At 42.2% G+C, this 17,201-nt stretch overlaps 1 protein-coding gene and 1 pseudogene across 11 annotated transcripts in view; one reads left to right on the top strand and one right to left on the bottom strand.

Moving 5' to 3' along the window:
• Window positions 1-17,201, bottom strand: part of WDR89 (WD repeat domain 89) — a 59,110-nt gene that overhangs the window by 18,949 nt on the left and 22,960 nt on the right. For 10 of the 11 annotated variants that reach the window (XM_066276355.1, XM_066276346.1, XM_066276347.1 and 7 more), the window contains one exon: window positions 11,049-11,196. The gene's annotated coding sequence lies outside the window, so the exon portion shown is untranslated. Of the gene's footprint in view, window positions 1-11,048; window positions 11,197-14,547; window positions 14,881-17,201 lie in introns of those variants that run through there. The other variant, XM_066276354.1, reaches the window with a different exon arrangement.
• On the top strand, window positions 1,610-7,123 carry LOC136333862 (transforming growth factor beta regulator 1 pseudogene; annotated as a pseudogene).

Raw genomic sequence — 17,201 nt, 5'->3', positions numbered from 1 at the left:
AGAGTCACCAATCTGCTTCTTCACCCCTCCCTCTCTCCTTTCTCTCTACCTCTCTCTTCCTCTCCCGCAGCCAAGGCTCCATTGGAGTAAAGTTGGCCGGGGCACTGAGGATGGCTCCATGACCTCCGCCTCAGGTGCTAAAATGGCTCCGAATGCAACAGAGCACTGCCCCCTGGTGGGCTTGCCAGGTGGATCCCAGTTGGGCGCAGGCGGGAGTCTGTCAGGAGTCTGTCTCTCTGCCTCCCTGCTTCTCACTTCAGGAAAAAAAAAAAAAGAAGTCAGGAAACATCTGTATTTCACTTCAATGAAATTATTCCTGGGAGCACCCATCTACGTTGTTCGATGAAATGCTGCCCAATTCATGATTTGCTTAATTAAGACAATCAGATCTACAAAATAAAATTCCTAATCATACATGCTTCTGTTCAACCTACCTGTATATATGCACAGAAAGGTTTTTGGAGTAATATTCATAAAGTGTATTTCAAGTATCTAGAGGATGGGTGAGAATGTGTGCGTATATATGGAATTGCCCTTTTTCTAATACTTTTCTACATCACTAAGATTTTATTAACAATTAAAAACCTCATAATAACCCTATACATACTATATATTCATAAACTAATGAGAAAAATCAGAATAACCAGTAAAGTTGGTTTCTGACCTCAAGCATTTTTGTTCCAGTACCCGTAATATTAACTCCTACTCTATACCACCTCTATAGTAAGTACATATCACATACATTCTTAAAAGTTGGGCCCTGCCCAGTTGGCTCAATGGTAGAGCATCAGCCTGGCACCTGGATGTCCTGGGTTCGATTACCAGTCAGGGCACACATGAGAAGCGCCTATCTATTTCTCCAACCCTCCCCCTTCCCCTCCTCTCTCTCTCTCTCTCTCTCTCTCTCTCTCTCTTCCCCTCCTGCAACCACGGCTCCACTGGTTTGAACACCTTGGCCCAGAGCACTGAGAATGGCTCTGTGGAGACTCTGCCTCAGGTGCTAAAAGTATTAGCTCAGCTGCAAGCATGGCCCCAGATAGGCAGTGCATTGGCCCCAGAAGGGGTTTGCAAGGTGGATCCCAGTTGAAGTGCATGCTGGAGTCTATCTCCCTTCCTCTCACTTGGAAAAGAAGAAGAAAAAAAAGTTAGGGGTAGACCACGTTACCTGTATAAGAAGCATATATTATACTTAAAAAACAAAAGAGGCGCCTGACCAGGCGGTGGCACAGTGGATAGAGCGTTGGATTGATATGTGGAGGACCCAGGTTCAAGACCCTGAGGTCGCCAGCTTGAGTGTGGGCTCATCTGGTTTGAGCCAAGTTCACCAGCTTGGACCCAAGGTTGCTGGCTCGAGCACGGGGTCACTCGGTCTGCTGAAGGCCCGCGGTCAAGGTATATATGAGAAAGCAATCAATGAACAACTAAGGTGTCGCAACGAAAAACTGATGATTGATGCTTCTCATCTCTCCATTCCTGTCTGTTTATCCCTCTCTCTGACTCTCTCTCTGTCCCTGAAAAAAAATTTAAAAAAAATAAAAAAAAACAAAAAAGGAAGGAGGGGGTAAGGTGTATTAGCAGAGCACTTGGAAGCAGTAGCTACTTATGTTGAATGTCGTGTGCAAGGTCAGTAGCAAACCTGAAAAATCTAATGGTGCCACAAAAGCTCACGCACTGGATAATAAAGAAGCTTATTATTTATTAAGCATATCTAATGCCAGCTTATCTGAAGCAAAACTGCATAGGTGAAACCTAGAAACCTGGTTATTAATATTTTGGGGAAGAGTAAAATAGGAACAGTCAGTCACATTCATTACCAGTATGTCACAAACGAAACACAACTTTGGGATTAAAAGCATGTATTAGTTTACGGTAATTTTAGAAGAAAATCTCACAGAAATTTTTTATATCAAAAATTCACAGAAATTTGTGTGTATGTTTTAAACTAACACAGAATTGGCTTTTAAACAATTTGCCAAAAAACACTCATTATAATTTGGGGAAAAGTGATGAATATTTAGTGGAAGGTATGCTAAACTGACATCTGCTACAACTTCAGTGTAATTTTAAATATCATATTCATTAATGACTGAGACTTAATGTCTTTGTAAATTAATCCTGCTTTTTAGTGAGTCTGAATATGCTATTCTTATTCACGCGAATGTTCAAGATACTGGCTGCAGTAACATATGGCATCTCATGCATTAAAAATACACTAAAATTCTTACAAAAAGCACAGCCTTTAAAGTGCAGGAATCTGTTACCAAGGAAAAGAAAAAAGGTCGGTGAGAGTGATACACACCTTTTCATACAACATAAATTATCCTTTAGATGACAGATATAACATTCCAAGTTATCTTTTAAAGAATAAAGACATTTTCTTCAATAACATCCTGAGACATCCATTTTCTCAAGTAGATCTTCTACCCCAACCTCACCTTTTAAATTAAGCCTATGAATACCCAGCTTCTTTCAGCAAGAGCAACGATCTGCTTCTGCCCCTCCAGAACAACCAGCTGGCTAACCAGGGAGAAACCACACTCCCCCAGGCACCAGATGCTTAATTTTGAAGTTAGTAACAATGTGGAACAGTCCAATTCCTGAATTGGTACTATATGTTTACTACTAATTCCTTTTCTAATTGTGAATAGACTCTTTTAAAAATTAAGCAAATGTTCTCTTTAATAACTGCCATAAGAAAAGGGGGGAGGGCCTGACCAGTCAGTGGCGCAGTGGATAGAGCGTCGGACTGGGATGTGGAAGACCCAGGTTCGAGACCCCGAGGTCGTCAGTTTGAGCAAAGCTCACCAGCTTGGACCCAAGATCACTGGCTTGAGCAAGGGGTTACTCAGTCTGCTGAAGGCCCACGGTCAAGGCACATATGAGAAAGCAATCAATGAACAACTAAGGTGTCGCAACAAAAAACTGATGATTGATGCTTCTTATCTCTCTCTGTTTCTATCTGTCCCTATCTCTGACTCTCTCTCTCTGTAAGTAAGTAAGTAAGTAAGTAAATAAATAAAATGAGCTTTTCTCTATCTAGACATTCAGATCCCTTTAAAAAAACAAGGGGGGGGGCCTAACCAGGCAGTGGCACAGTGGGTAGAGCGTTGGACTGGGATGCGGAGAGATCCAGGTTTGAGACCCCAAGGTCAACAGTTTGAGTGCAGGCTCATCTGGTTTGAGCAAAAAGCTCACCAGCGTGGACCCAAAGTTGCTGGCTCAAGCTGGCTCAAGCAAGGGGTTATTCGGTCTGCTGAAGGCACGCGGTCAAGGCATATGTGAGAAAGCACTCAATGAACAACTAAGGCGTCGCAACAAAAAACTGATGATTGATGCTTCTCATCTCTCTCCGTTCCTGTCTGTCTGTCCCTATCTATCCCTCTCTCTGACTCTCTCTGTCTGTAAAAAAAAAAAGGGGGGGGGAGGGAGGGATAAAAAGAAACATGGCTTATAATACAATGATAGAGCATTATAAAAGAAACAGTCCGTGCATATGGTGGTATAGCTAGAAATTGATAAGTTATATCAAAACTCAATCTACTGGCCCTGGCCAGTTGGCTCTGTGGTAGAGTGTCAGCCTGGCGTGTAGAAGTCCTGGGTTCAATTCCCAGCCAGGGCACACAGAAGTGCCTATCTGCTTCTCCACCCTTCCCCCTCTCCTTTCTCTCAGTCTCTCTCTTCCTCTCCCACAGCCAAGGCTCCTTTGGAGCAAAGTTGGCCTGGTTGCTGAGGACAGCTCCATGGCCTCTGCCTCAGGCATCAGAATGGCTCTGAATGCAGCGTAGCAACGCCTCAAAGGGGCAGAGCATCACCCCCTAGTGGGCATGCCGGGTGGATCCCGGTCAGGCACATGCGTCTGTCTTTCTGCCTCTCCGCTTCTCACTTCAGAAAAATTAGAAAAAAATAAAAATAAATAAATTAAATCTACTCAGATTCCTAAAGAATTACCCTATCCAATAATTCAAAAACAAGTCTCAAAAAGCTGATGCAACAGGCCTAGAACACACTGGATTGAGCAGATAGCATAATCCCTGTTCTCATGGAGGACAGATAGATACACAGACAACTAACTAATTCTAATAATGAAAATAGTCAATTGGTAAGAATTATAAAAATAATATTGGGTAAGGCAAGAAAAATACAGCTAAAAAGGCCTTTTACATTCCATCATTAAAGGAAAGCCTCGCCTACAAGGTGACATATGAGCTGAGACCAGAATGAAAAGAGGGAACAAGGAACTGGACTAAGAGCCTCCTGAGCACAGAACTAGCAAGTGGGCCCAAGCAGCTAAAGCTAAGTCAGAGAAAGAACGTGATGCACGAAATAAGGTTAAATAGGTAGCTGCGGGCAGACAGGAGCTATGAACTGCTATTCTAAAACACAAAAGCAAAACAAAGCAAGTGTTGGCAAGATTGTAAAGAAACTGAAACCCTGCTGGTTTGATCCTGGTCAGGGCACACACAGGAACAGATTGATGTTCCTGTTCACGCCCCCTTCCCTTCCTCTCTCTAAAATCAATAAAATAAACATAAAACATAAAAATAATAAACTTATACAATGCTGGTGGTAATGTAAAATGTAGCAGCCTCTATGAGAAAGTTTGGCAGTTTCTCACAAAGTTAAATACACTCATGCAAAAAATACACTAAAAAAAACCCCTGTATACTAATGTTCAGAATAGCTTATTCATAATAGCAAAAATGTTGAAACAACTCAGAAGTTCCTTAATAAATGGACAAATATATGATATATCCAATCAATGGAAGATAATTCTGCCAGAAAAAAAGGAATAGCCTGACCAGGCGGTGGCGCAGTGGATAGAGCCGTCGGACTGGGATGCAGAGGACCCAGGTTCGAGACCCCGAGGTCGCCAGCTTGAGCGCGGGCTCATCTGGTTTGAGCAAAAAGCTCACCGGCTTGGACCCAAGGTCTCTGGCTCAAGCGAGGGGTTACTCGGTCTGCTGAAGGCCCATGGTCAAGGCACATATGAGAAAGCAATCAATGAACAACTAAGATGTTGCAATGCAAAACGAAAAACTAATGATTGATCCTTCTCATCTCTCCGTTCCTGTCTGCCTGTCCCTGTCTATCCCTCACTCTGACTCTCTGTCTCTGTTAAAAAAAAAAAAAGGAATAAAGTACTACAAGGTGTCTGAAACTTGGAAAGATTATGTGAAGTGAAAGAAGTCACACATAAAAGACCACGTATATTGTACAATTCCATTCATATAAAATGTTAAGAATAGGCAATCCTGTAAAGACAAAAGATTAAAGGTTGACAGGGCAGGCAGTGAGGGGAATAGAAAGGCAAGTTGGGAGGAACTGCTAAAAATTAGTACAGAAAAGTTATGCAAGTGAGTGAACAAGGGAGTAGCATTTTTAAAGCACTGAAAGAATAACATCAACACAAAACTCTGCAGTCAGCAAAAATACCCTTTCAAATCAGAGTAAAAAAAAGAATAATCATACAAGCAAAAGCTGAAAAGAATTACTGTCAGCAGATCTGTGAAACAAATGTTACAGATACTCAGCCACTAGGAAGGAGTATTGGAAAGAGCACTGTAAACGGTCAACATGAGAGTAAATGTAAGACTTTTTCTTTCAAAAACTTCCTTGAGGGTTACTTCCCAGCAGAGGCAGACCAGGAAGTGTGGGAGGCCTGACGCTATGGCTAGGTTGTAGGATGTCTGGCCCAGCCCTGCACCTTGAGGGCATTGGGAGAGGTGGGTTCCTCAGAGCCTGGTTCCACCAGTGCCCAGGAGGCCCCGCCACGGGGCATGCCATGACCCCCTCACCCCAGGCCACAGAGCAGTCCTGCAAAGCCAGGATGAAAAATCTCCCAAAGGAGGATATCCCACCCAGCTCAAATGCTAGCGCTGCACAAGGCCGCCAAAGCCACTGTGTTTGAAAATGGTATTTGAGATGAAATTGTTCCTCCTGAGGGAAATTTCTTAAAGCAAAAGAAGGAAAGAGGTACTTACTATAGAAGCCCCGCCAGCCCAACCGGTGGTGGTACAGTGGATAGAGCATCCACCCCAATGATGAGGTCCTCGGTTCAAAACCCAGAGGTCACTGGCTTGATCTAGGATCCTCCACATGATCCCAAGGTCACTGGCTTGAGCCCTGTTCCCCTCAAGGCACGTAAGAGAAGCAATCAAAGGACAACTAAAGTGAAGCAACTATGAGCTTATGTGTCTCATCTCTCATACCCCCTCCCTCCCTGCCTATCCCTCTCTCTCTCTCTAAAATCAATAATAGTAATAATAAAAGAACTAAAAAAAAAGCCTCCTCCGACTTTAGGCTCTAACTGAAGCGCAAGTATAAATATAAGCTGCAGCTCCTTCCCACAGCTCTGATCTGCCCTGACTTATGGTGCGGCCAGGTCTGTGGGAACTCTATGGGGAGCTGGGCTCATTTCTGGGCCAAGAAGAAGAAAAAAGAAAAAGGCAAGGAGTACAACAAACTGTAAGACTGTCACCAACCTGACTTCCATGGACAGTGCTACCTACCCTGTGGGCTACTGCAGTACTCGAATATATGCCAACATGAAGCTCCAGACCAGAAGTGTCTGTGTACCTGTCAGATTGGAAGGTGGTATGCAACCTCAGTCTGAAATTGTTCCAGAAGATGACCCCCAAAATGCTGTTGTCAGTTCTTCTGCAAATGCTTCATGCCAAGCAGCTCAGGCCATAAGTACCACTATGGGGAAACTAATATTTAACCAGCTTCCTTCTGGAGTGACTTTTTTGGGTTTTCTCATCCAACCATCCACAATCTGATCCAGAGTTGTACAGGAGCTCAAATATGTGCAAATATGTGTCAATTACCAATGGGTGACATTTGATGTGTGCCAACCTGAGTTGGAGATGGCCAACTACCCCAAGGACCAATAGAGAATGTGATGTAGCTTTAAGCTCTGAAACCTTCCAGAGACAGTTCTTTGATGAAGATTATAATGATCCCTCCCATTCTACAAGGATGCTTGGGTCTTCGAGAGCTTCAGCCTATAGCCTTTGTGTCTTCTTACCAAACCATGTTCCTGACACATGAACCCTAAACAGATAATCGCCTACAGCACCTGAACTCTCCACTGCAGAGTACCCCAAGATAGTCTTCAGACTGAACAAGAAGGGATCATTTTCATAATGATGATTTTCCTCAAACTTAAAACTAAAATTTAGACTATATGGAAGGAGGAAGAAATTCAGAAGGGAAGAAGATGTTAAATTAACACATTCTGTTATGGAGGTTCCCATGGTTACAGTTTTCCCCGAGAAAAACTTCACCTGCTTTATTTTTAGTAATAAATTTCTTTTGACAAAAAAAAATTTTCCCTAAAAAGTCTGACTTGTGGTGGCTCAGTGGATAAAGCATTGACCTGGAATGCTGACGGTCACTGGTTCAAATCCCCAGGCTTGCCCAGTCAAGGCACATACAAGAAGCAACTACTACTAGATGATGTTTCCCATTCCTCCCCTCCTTCTCTCTCTCTCTAGCTTCTCTCTAAAATCAATAAATAAAATCTTAATAACTATATATTTAAATGGCTAAAGCAAAAAAACCAGTAACTATATATTGAGGGGTTACTAAAAGTAAAATACATGACAGCAATAGTAATAGGAGGAAATGGAAAATGTTGCAAGATTCTTACAACATAAAATAGCATTATCTTATTGAAGGTAGATGTTGACAAGTTAAAAACAAACATTGTAAACCTAGAGGAACCCTGGGTTGGCATCGGCCCTGCGTGCGGCAGTCTCAGGTTGGATCCCAGGTCAGGCACACGTGAGAAGCAACCATCTGCTTCTCTTCCCCAGCCTCTCCCCCTTCTCTTCCTCTTCCCCTCTCACAGCCAGTGGCTCAACTGTTTTGAGCGTAGGTACTGGGCGCTGAGGACAGCTCAGACAATTCAAGCATCAGCTCCAGATGGGGGTTGCCAGGTGGATCCTGGCCCAGGTGCATGTGGGAGTCTGTCTCTATATCTTGCCTCCTCTCACTTAAAAATAAACAATAAACAAACCTCGGGGAACCACACAAAAAAAAATACTTTTTTCAAAAACAGTTTAAGAAGTAAAATTAACCAATAGTAGAGATAAAATGTAATCATAAAAAACACTCAATCCAAAAGAAGGCAAGAAAATAACAAAAAAGGAACAAAGAACTGATGAGAAAAATAGAAAACAAGCTAGAAAAAACTAGCAAACTAGTAAATTTAAATTCAACCATGGCAATAATTACATTAAATATAAATGGTCTGAAACACCTCAAATGAAAGGCAGAAATTTTCGGATTGGGAGAAAGGGGAGAAGTAAGACCCAATTATAAGTTATCTAAAAATAAAAAGAAAAACTATTTAAATACAAAGTAGGCTAAAAGTAAATGAACAGAAAAAGATATACCATACAAACACTAATAAGAAGAAATCTCTAATGGTTTATTAATACCAGATAAAGAATAAATCAGAATAAGGAATAAAAATTCACGTAAAATTAATTGTGAGAGCAAGAACTACAAAACTTCTAAGAAAAAAACCCCAGGAAAACTAAGGCCCTGGGTTAGATAAAGATTTCTTAGAATGCCAAAAGCATTAATCAGAAAAGAAGAAATTGATTTCATTAAAATTGAAAATTTCTGGCCCTGGCTGGATAGCTCAGTTGGTTAGAACACAGTCCCAAAGTGCAGAAGTTGCTGGTTCGATCCCTGATCAGGGCACTGACTTAAACCCTAAGGATTGTTCAAGGTTTCCCCAACCAACAATTCTAATTCAGCCTGACCAGGTGGTGGCGCAGTGGATAGAGCATTGGACTGGGATGCGGGGGACCCAGGTTCAAGACCCTGAGGTTGCCAGCTTGAACGCTGGCTCATCTGGTTTGAGCAAAAGCTCACCAGCTTGGACCCAAGGTTGCTGGCTCCAGCAAGGGGTCACTCGGTCTGCTGAAGGCCTGCGGTCAAGGCACCTATGAGAAAGCAATCAATGAACAACTAAGGTGTCACAACGAAAAACTGATAATTGATGCTTCTCATCTCTCTCTGTTCCTGTCTGTCTGTCCCTGTCTATCCCTCTCTCTGTCCTTGAAAAAATAAAATAAAAAACCCCCACAAAAAACAGTGTTAAACAATCCAATAAAAAAATGGGAAGAGGATATGAACAGACACTTCTCCCAGGAAGAAATACAAATGGCCAACAGATATATGAAAAGATGCTCATCTTCTTTAGCTATTAGAGAAATACAAATCAAAACGGCAATGAGATACCACCTCACACCTGTTCGATTAGCTATTATTAGCAAGACAGGTAATAGCAAATGTTGGAGAGGCAGTGGAGAAAAAGGAACCCTCATACACTGTTGGTGGGAATGTAAAGTAGTACAACCATTATGGAAGAAAGTATGGTGGTTCCTCAAAAAACTGAAAATAGAACTACCTTATGACCCAGCAATCCCTCTACTGGGTATATACCCCAAAAACTCAGAAACATTGATATGTAAAGACACATGCAGCCCCATGTTTATTGCAGCATTGTTCACAGTGGCCAGGACATGGAAACAACCAAAAAGCCCGTCAATAGATGACTGGATAAAGAAGATGTGGCACATATACACTATGGAATACTACTCAGCCATAAGAAATGATGACATCGGAACATTTACAGCAAAATGGTGGGATCTTGATAACATGATACGAAGCAAAATAAGTAAATCAGAAAAAACCAGGAACTGCATTATTCCATACGTAGGTGGGACATAAAAGTGAAACTAAGAGATATTGATTAAGAGTGTGGTGGTTGGGGGGGGGGAGGGAGGAATGGGAGAGGGAAAGGGGGAGGGGGAAGGGCACAAAGAAAACAAGATAGAAGGTGACAGAGGACAATCTGACTTTGGGTGATGGGTACGCTACATAATTGAACGACAAGATAACCTGGACTTGTTATCTTTGAATATATGTATCCTGATTTATTGATGTCAGCCCATTAAAAAAATAAAATTATTATAAAAAAAACAACAGTGTTAAATGAAATCCAAGTGGATTAACTGATAAAGACTGGAGAGATCAGTTTGGTAAATTAGGGTTACAATATTGAATTCCTCCGCAAATCTATGGGGATCCTCAATCCCCTTTGGAAAATCTTTAATTACAGCCCTAAGTTCAGCCTTTGTTTACAGGATGTAGGAAATCTAGGGTGACTTAGTAGGATCCTCAGAAGGTCTAATTTTGAAAGGAAAGTTTTAACAGACTTGCTTAGTGAGGTTTAGGTAATAGAAAAGGAAGCTAAGATAGAGGGGAGGGTTTAGGAGGGCCCTTGGTTAGAGGAGGTGGCAGAAAGGGACATAGAGGAAGAGGAGCAGTAGGGTTAGGAGGGCCCTTGGTTAGAGGAGGTGGCAGAAAGGGACATAGAGGAAGAGGAGCAGTAGGGTTAGGAGGGCCCTTGGTTAGAGGAGGTGGCAGAAAGGGACATAGAGGAAGAGGAGCAGTAGGGTTAGGAGGGCCCTTGGTTAGAGGAGGCGGCAGAAAGGGACATAGAAGAAGTGGAGCAGTAGGGTTAGGAGGGCCCTTGGTTAGCACAAAGGAGACGCCTGTGGCTTTTGGTTGTTGTTTTTTACCCATATTTAGTTATTTATTTACTTTAGTCAATTGGGAAAAAGTATATTCTAAGGAAGCAATTTAGAAATCCAACACCTTTAGAAGCCTCCACATACCAATTAAAATAACTTTTCCATTTAGATTAATTTTGTAGCCAGATCTCTTAGTTCAGAGAAGAACAAGTTTGGGGACATCAAAAATTCTCCATAATGCCCACTGGAGTTCTAAGTTACCCTGTAAAACTGGCCCTTTAGTAAAAACAAAAGCATGAGAAAGGATGAGCATAATTTTAAAACATAACTAGCAAGAGTCCCCCTAAGATGGGCACCCTTAGAACATTCACATGACTGAGATTCCAATATCAGAAACAAAGAGTGCTCACCAGGACAATTTGTCTCTATCCAAGACCTAAATAAAGTCAGATCTTGACCAAAAGGAGGAAGCTCAAGACCTGAGAAGAGACTTACCGAACCAGAAGTTATGGTGACTTGTGGGAGCCAACAGTACACAGGGCTCAAGTGCGGGTGCCTGACTCAATTCCAGAGACTGTCATTCCTTGGTGGTCTCAGGTGGTTGCTCCTTTAGATCCCACTTCTGACACAATGTAATGTCAACCTTAAAAAAAAAAAAAAGGTAAACTGAAATAAGCCCGAATAACCAAAAATTGAGGAAATTTATTCAGGAATAGCAGAGGAACTGCAATTCTGGACAAGCAAACCACAGAAAACTAACTACAGGCAAGACTATTGATGGCTTAGGTCTGGTTGCTTTTATGGGCAAGAAGGGCAAAAGGGGAAAGTTCAAGAAAAAGCCAGGTAGTGAGCTCACTAAGTTCAAAGATCAAGAGAGCCTGACCAGGCGGCGGCGCAGTGGATAGAGCAGGGGTCGGAAACTTTTTGGCTGAGAGAGCCATGAACGCCACATATTTTAAAATGTAATTCTGGCCTGACCAGGCAGTGGCGCAGTGGATAGAATGTCGAACTGGAACGCGGAGGACCCAGGTTGGAGACCTGGAGGTCGCTGGCTTAAGCGCGGGCTCATCTGGTTTGAGTATAGCTCATCAGCTTGAGCCCAAGGTTGCTGGCTCGAGCAGGGGGTCACTTGGTATGCTGTAGCCCCCTGGTCAAGGCACATGTGAGAGAGCAATCAGTGAACAACTAAGGTGCCACAACAAAGAATCAATGCTTCTTGTCTCTTTCCCTTCCTGTCTGTCCCTATCTGACTCTGTCTCTGTCACACACACACACACACACAAAATAAAAGAATATAATTCCGTGAGAGCCATACAACGACCCATGTACATTATGCATTACCCAATAAAAATTTGGTGTTGTCCCGCCCTGGCTGGATGGCTCGGTTGGTTAGAGTGCCATCCTGAAGCACCAAGTTGCTGGCTCTGTTCCCTGTCAGGGCACATACAGGAACAGCTCAGTGCTCTCTCTCCCTCTCCCCCCTTTCCTCTCACTGAAATCAGTAAGTAAAAAAACTTAAAAAAAAAAAAAAAATTGGCCTGACCAGGCGGTGGCGCAGTGGATAGAGCGTCGAACTGGGATGCAGAGGACCCGGGTTCGAGACTCCGAGGTCACCAGCTTGAGCGTGGGCTCATCTGATTTGAGCAAAAGCCCACCAGCTTGAACCCAAGGTCGCTGGCTTGAGCAAAGGGTTACTCGGTCTGCTGAAGGCCCTCAGTCAAGGCACATATGAGAAAGCAATCAATGAACAACTAAGGTGTTGCAACGCGCAATGAAAAACTAATGATTGATGCTTCTCATCTCTCTCCGTTCCTGTCTGTCTGTCCCTGTCTATCCCTCTCTCTGACTCACTCTCTGTCTCTGTAAAAAATATAAATAAATAAATAAAAATTAAAAAAAAAGTTTAAAAAAAAAATTGGTGTTGTCCTAGAGGACAGCTGTGATTGGCTCTAGCCACCCGCAACCATGAACATGAGCAGTAGGAAATGAATAGATTGTAATACATGAGAATGGTTTATATTTTTAACATTATTATTATTTTTTTATTTTTTTTATTTATTCATTTTTAGAGAGGAGAGAGAGAGGGAGAGGGAGAGATAGAGAGGGAGAGAGAGGAGAGAGAAACAGAGAGAGAGAAGGGGGGAGGAGCTGGAAGCATCAACTCCCATATGTGCCTTGACCAGGCAAGCCCAGGGTTTCGAACCGGAGACCTCAGCATTTCCAGGTCGACGCTTTATCCACTGCGCCACCACAGGTCAGGCAACATTATTACTATTTTTATTAAAGATTTGTCTGTGAGCCAGATGCAGCCATCAAAAGAGCCACACCTGACTCACGAGCCATAGGTTCCCGACCCCTGGAAAAGTGTTGGATTGGGACGCAGAGGACTCAGGTTTGAAATCCCAAGGTTGCCAGCTTGACCACAGGCTCATCTGGTTTGAGCAAGGCTCACCAGCTTGAGCCCAAGATTGCTGGCTTGAGCAAGGGGTCACTCGGTCTGCTGAAGGCCCATGGTCAAGGCACATATGAGAAAGCAATCAATGAACTACTAAGGTGCTGCAACAAAGAACTGATGCTTCTCATCTCTCTCCCTTCCTGTCTGTCTGTCCCTATCTGTCCCTCTCTCTGTCTCTCCGTCTTTGTCACAAAAATAAAAAAAAAGATCAAGAGAGATTCTTGGCAGATTCTCATTGGTTGGAGGAAAAGCTTCAATCTTTTATAAATTAGATATTGCAGGAAATCAATCTCCCAGTCTTTCATTTTTCTGAAGGCACATGCTCGATATTCTCCATTTCCTATCTTTCAGTTCCATTTTCGATTAAAAATCCTTTCACACTTTTACCCATAACAAGCCTAAGGAAAGTGTGTGGATAGCCAAGGGCAGATGTACAGCGGACACTTGGATATATTAGTCTACATACAGCTCAGGGGGGATAGTATGAGATTGGGTCATCAGACTATACAAATTAGGCAGTAGTTAAAACCTAGGAAAGAGGCCCTGGCTGGATAGCTCAGCTGGTTAGAGCAGTGGTCCCCAACCCCCGGGCCGCTACCGGTCCGCAGAGAAACAATAAATAACTTACATTATTTCCGTTTTATTTATATTTAAGTCTGAACGATGTTTTATTTTTAAAAAGTGACCAGATTCCCTCTGTTACATCCGTCTAAGACTCACTCTTGACGCTTGTCTCGGTCACATGATACATTTATCCGTCCCACCCTAAAGGCCGTTCTGTGAAAATATTTTGACATTAAACCGGTCCGTGGCCCAAAAAAGGTTGGGGACCACAGGGTTAGAGTATTGTCTGTAAGCACAGAGATTGCTGGTTTGATCCCTGGTCTGGGCACATGCAGGAACAGATCAATGTTCCTGTCACTCTATCTCCATCCTTCCTCTCTTGCTAAAATCAATAAATAAAAATTAACAACAAAAAATACCTAGGAAAGTGGATGAACACCCTGACCGGGAATTATACAGAATGATATAAAACAGCAAGCAGGTCAACTGTGTTCATGGACAGGGAGAATTACCAGCATTAAAATGTCCATATTACCCAAGGCAAATAGTCAACATAATTCCTATCAATCAAGATACCAATGATATGTTTCAGAGAACTAGAACAAATATTACCAAAATGTAGATGGGACCACAAAACTCTAATAGCCACACCATTTATCACCCCACATATTGCTCCACCATCCTCTACCACCCTGCCCCTGGCAATCACCACGCTGTTGTAGTTTTTTTCTTTCTCTTTTTTGCTCAATCCCTCCACACCCCAACACAGCTGTCCGCCTGCTCTCTATCTATGTGTCTGTCTCTATTTTGCTTTGTTAATTCATTTTGTTCATTACATCCCGCATCTTAAATGTAATTGGACCTTTGCAAATTTTTTTATTTTAGATTTTATTTATTGATTTTTGGATGGAGGAGTGAGAGAGAGAAAGAGGGAGAGTGAGAAAAAGTGGGAAGAAGCAGGAAGCATCTACTCACAGTAGTTGCTTCCTTTATGTGCCTTGAGCAGGCAATCCCAGGGATTTGAACTGGCACCCTCAGTGTTCTAGGTTGACACTTTATCCACTGCATCACCACAGGTCAGGCGCAGCTTTCCAAATTTATTCTGAAGGCCCTCAGAGTCTTGAAGAATTTCATGAACATCATATTCCTGGTGCTATTTGTTAGACATTAAAAAATCTCTTCTCTGAATTTGGAACCTGAGTGGTAACACTTAGTGAAGCACCTGCTCCTCTTATGACCACCTTCCATAGGTTTTCTCAATTCTAGTCATGGAGTAGCTTGGCAGTTTGTTACTTCTGCTTTTGATCAAAATAGATGCCAATTGAGTTAACTTCATCTTTGAAGAGAGAAATCTTAAGTCAATAAGCTGTTTTTTACTGAATTCTGAAAAATAGGTTTTATTAATTCCTTGAACTATTTTTTATTAAAAATCATTTAAAAAGCATTGTGAAATAGATTTTAATAAATTTTCCTTTTATCTATTTGTAAGAGAAAAGTCATCTTTAAAAAAATTTTTTTTAGAGAAAGAGAGAGAGGGGCAGAAAGGGAGAGGAAGAGGGGGAAGGGAGAGGAAGAGGGGGAAGAGAGATGAGAAACATCAACTCATAGCTTCACTTTAGTTGTTCGTTGATTGCGTCTCACGTGCGCCTTGACTGAGGGGGCTCATGCCAAGCCAGTGACCCCTTGCTCAAGCCAGCAGCCTATAGGCTCAAGTCAGCGACCTTGGGATCATGTTAATGATCCCATGCTCAAGCCACTGAGCCCTTCTCAAGCTGACACACCCACACGCAAGCTGGCAACCTCGGAATTCTGAACCAGGGACCTCAGCATTCTGGGTTGATGCTCTATCTTCTGTGCAACCGCTGATCAGGCTAAAAATCATTTTAACTTCACTTTTTCCCCCAGATATTTTCTCCTTTTTATAAGCAGTTTAATGTATTAGAGTCAAAGCTGTAAAACCATTTGTTCAATGCTTTGGACATTTGGTTGTAATTTCTTTGTCTGCCAAGCATTTTTCAATAAAGCAAAATTTTGGCTCTGAAAAAAAAATAAAAAAGAACAAGCAGCATATTAAGAATGAAACCCTGGAACACCACTGTTTAAGAATGAGTAGTACAAGCCTGACCAGGCGGTGGCGCAGTGGATAGAGCGTCGGACTGGGATGCAGAAGACCCGGGTTCAAGACCCCGAGGTCGCCAGCTTCTGGTTTGAGCAAAAGCCCATCAACTTGAACCCAAGGTCGCTGGCTCCAGCAAGGGGTTACTTGGTCTGCTGAAGGCCCGCGGTCAAGGCACATATGAGAAAGCAATCAATGAACAACTAAGGTGTTGCAACGCGCAACGCAATGAAAAACGAATGATTGATGCTTTTCATCTCTATCCGTTCCTGTCTGTCTGTCCCTGTCTATCCCTCTCTCTGATTCACTCTCTGTCTCTGTAAATAAATAAATAAATAAAAATAAAAAAATAAAAAAACAACTTAAAAAAAAAAAAAAAGAATGAGTAGTACAAGAATAAAAACTAAAGGAGAACAGAAAAAAAAAGTAGCCAGCAGCTAATATTACATTATTAATATCTAGGTTTCAAATTAGTCTCTTCAAACCTACTGCCTCATTTAACCCTAAAATAACCCTAAAAAATAGGGTTTTTATATCAATACTGCTTTTTAAATGAGAAAACTGAGGCTTAGAAAAACAGGTATTTCATGATAATTAAGAAATGGGTATATAGCCTAACCTGTGTTGGTGCAGTGGATAGATTGTCAACCTGGAATGCTGAGGTCCCAGGTTCGAAACCCCCAAGGTCTCCAGCTTGAGCATGGGCTCATCGGCTTGAGCTCTGGCTCACCAGCTTGAGCACAGGGTTGCCGGCTTAAGCATGCGATCATGATCCTTAATTGCTGGTTTGAGCAAAAGGTGGCTGGCTTGAGCCCAAAGTGGCTGGCTTGAGCAAGGAGTGTTTAGCTCGGCTGGAGCCCCCTGGTCAAGGCACACATGAGAAGCAATCAATAAACAACTAAAAGTAATATAACTACGAGTTGATGCTTCTCTCTCTCCCAAAATAGAAAAAAAAGAAAATGGGTAAACAGCCAGACTGCGAGGGTTAAAATCCTGGGTTTAGTACGTATGTGTTTCAGCTTCCTATTCTTTAAGCAGAGGAGAACAGTTCTAACCTCACAGGGTTGTTTTAACAAATAAATTACTATATCCTAAATGCTCAGAATGATGCCTGGCACGAAGAAGAAAAAAAAAGACAAATGTCAGCATAGAGAATTTCATAGAAATACAACAGTATCGCCTGACCTGTGGTGGCGCAGTGGGATAAAGCATCGACCTGGAACGCTGAGGTTGCCTGTTCAATACCCTGGGCTTGCCTGGTCAAGGCACATTTGGGAGTTGATGCTTCCTGCTCCTCCCCTTTCTCTCTCTCTCTCTCTCTCTCTCTCTCTCTCTCTGTTTCTCTCTCTCTCTCTCCTCTCTGAAAATTGAATAAATAAAATCTAAAAAAAAAAAAAAATTAAAAAAAAAATATTAAAAAAAAAAAAAGAAATACAACAGTATCAAATAATAAACTTGTAGAATAAACTATCAGATATAAAATCTAATATATATCTATTGTATACATATATCT

The sequence above is a fragment of the Saccopteryx bilineata genome, chromosome 4, assembly GCF_036850765.1.
Source record: "Saccopteryx bilineata isolate mSacBil1 chromosome 4, mSacBil1_pri_phased_curated, whole genome shotgun sequence".
In the NCBI taxonomy this organism is placed as follows: domain Eukaryota; kingdom Metazoa; phylum Chordata; class Mammalia; order Chiroptera; family Emballonuridae; genus Saccopteryx; species Saccopteryx bilineata.
This window is presented reverse-complemented; position numbering and strand designations above follow the sequence as displayed.